Below are 3,195 nucleotides of genomic sequence, written 5' to 3' on the forward strand. Positions count from 1 at the left end.
TTTTCCGTGGAATTTTTCCAGGGGAATATTTTTCCAGGTAATTATTTTCCAAGGATTTTTTTCCGGGGAATTATCTTCCAGGGGATATTTTTTCCTGGGATTTTTTTTCTGGGGAATTATTTTCCAGAGGATTTTTTTCCGGGGAATTATTTTCCTTGGGAATTTTTTTCCAGGGAATTATTTTCGGGGATTTTTTTCCGGTTTTTTTACCGGGGAATTATTTTCCGCTTACCACTTTGAATACTCAATTTAATGAGATTAGGCAAATTACCAGTTAATTAAATAATATAATCTTAACACAAAACTATTTTTGGCTAAATTAACAAGTTTATTCTTGTATATATATATATATATTAGTTAATAATTAGCTTTTCTTTTATAATAATATTTGCTAATAATTTAGGGAAAAATCATATAATTCTACCATTAATAACTAATATCTAAAAAAATAAAGTACTGACCACTTTTAGTAAAATACTGTTTTATAATATTCTTATTAATTAATATATTCAAAAAGTTTATCTTAGTCTATAAAGAATATGACAGAATGGATTATTTAAGTTAAATAGTATTTATATATAGTTTAACATCAAAATGTAAAACTTGCTATTATTTTTAACTCAATATAAGTCTATTTAATATAAAACACATAAATAAATAAAAGTATAAAAATAATTAAATGGATTGTTAGTTAACTTATTTAAACTGAAGATTTATAGTAAGATTTTTTATTATTAAAAAAAAGATTTAGAAGATATTCATTATAAATACCATTTTTCATATTTTCTATTTTGCATATATAAATAATGGTAAATGCTAACTAACATATTAATTTAATATTAAATAATTTATAATGACTTAAATAAATATTCGAATTCTGAATTTAAAAAAAATATATGATTATTAAAATAAAAAATATTATTGATCATTAAAATATTGACGATCATTTTATTTATTGTCATTAGAATTCTATGATCCAAATTTTTTTTAAAAGATCAAAAATAACTGTTATAATATAAAAATAAATGTAAAATTGTTTCTATTAAGCTTTTTATTTATTCTATTTATATATTAAAAAATTCTGAGCTATTCATCATCATATAGTATATAAGTACCTATTAAATGGTTCGGGAAAAGTCAAATCCTGTGCGATCCTATTTTAAGTTAGATATTATAAAAAAATCAATCTATTTGTAAACTATAAATTTGTGGTAAAGTTTTAACTGGGGACCATGCTGCAAATCTCGAGAGACATATAAAAAGATTCCACGATAGGGAATTCAAATTATTTTAAAAAAAGAAAGAAAATTTGACAATTAAGAAAACTCAAATAATGAAAAATGCAAATCAGTATAATGCAATCCAAAATGCTTTTAAGCCCACAACTACTACAATGCAAATTAATATCAATAAAGAAACTTTAATCCGCTCCTGCACCGAGTTGATAACAGTTTACGGAAGACCAATAAAATCAAATGACGTCAAAGCATTTCGAAATAATAATTATAGGATTGGGTGGTAATTTAACTATGAATTCGGGAAATGTACTCAATATTATTTAAAAAATGGTGTTTGATTTTTCGCAAAGTATAAAAATAAAATACACCAAAAACTTATTTCGTTAAAATTAGATATAGCAACTAGATATAGGTCCATATTGGGGATCAACATTCAATTTATAAATAACGGAAAAATGAAATCAAGAACTCTATGCATGAAAAAGATAAAAGAACGACGCATATCAGAATATCTTTAAAAAATTATTCTAGATGTTCTAAATGAATTCAAATAAGAATTGAACAAATTTACATGAATACTATCAAAAATACAGCAAATATGATTAAATTAATTAAGCTATTAATATATCACGATGAATAAGTTGATGAAGTTAATAGCTTCAACGATTATTTAAATAGTGAGATATAGTGATAATTTAAATAATAATGATATGATTTATTATGAAAAATGTTGAATATGTTGATCGATGTTATTTTATTATTTATTTTGGCAATTGATTTATTTTTTTATATATCAATTTGTATTTAAATTTAATCGGTGAAAATTTTATATTAACATTTTTTTTATACATGAATTTGTATTAGTTATTTTTTTTATTATTGTTAAAAAAAAGATATATAAAGGGATAAAAAAAAATGTAATGGATCTTGGAAAATAAAAATGTAATTAATCATATAATAAAATTTAAATTATGATTAAAAATAAAATGATAATCAATATAAAATGTGAAATAATTATCTATGATAAAATGTGGAATTAACACAATTCTAACATGGAGGCCAATCTACATCTGAACTTTGCGTAAGTACTATCTCAAAATTTGATCTTGATTTTGCAATGTACTTTTATTCTATTTCACGCCTTTATCGATTATAATTCTCTTACGATGGACGCTTTGAATAATTCCACATAAATGACTGAATTTGTCAAGCTGGATTTCCCCAAATTTAGTAGCGATGACAGCGCCTACATAGGGAAATTGCAGAATTTCTTCAACACCAGCAAGATCTCCAACGGAGAAAAGGCCGGTTTATTTCTCCGAAGTCTTCCTGATGACGAATTCAATAATATTGGGGCAATTTGCACTGAGGAAGACTTCCAGGACCCAATCGCCCTGCTTTGCAAATTCAAGTTACAACATCCATCGAAGACCGAGAACGCTAAACTATCATTATTTTATGCTGCAACTCAAGGCAAGGATGAGACATTCTTGGCTTGGGTCACGCGCGTAGCACAACTCAATAAAGAATGTAAATTTAATGGCAATCAGAGAATTTTTGAGAAAGTGAGAGTATCTTCATATTCCAAAGATGTCAGGAAAGCGGTCAATAGCTCTATGACCATAGAATACATTTACAATCTAGGTCTAGAGGAAGACACCGCGGACCCAAGTGGCATCAAGGGCGAGATAAAATTGTTACATTTGAATGAATCACCTGGTGTACAAGCAGCGTCTACATGACAGGATTTTCACTGGATGCATACCCCATTCAAAAACCTTTGCCTACCCCCCTAAAAAATTTTCACTACCTTCGGCGGCGATATTTCCCTATTATTATTTTCACCTTTTTAATTATAATGATACTCTTTTCAAAGAATTTATAAAGGATAACTTAAATTAATCTATTTCTACTACCAACTATCGATATTTTGTGAATATAAAGGATTTATTTTCTA

Source organism: Gordionus sp. m RMFG-2023, chromosome 4 (assembly GCF_954871325.1).
Source record: "Gordionus sp. m RMFG-2023 chromosome 4, tfGorSpeb1-WG-v2, whole genome shotgun sequence".
NCBI lineage: Eukaryota > Metazoa > Nematomorpha > Gordioida > Chordodea > Parachordodidae > Gordionus > Gordionus sp. m RMFG-2023.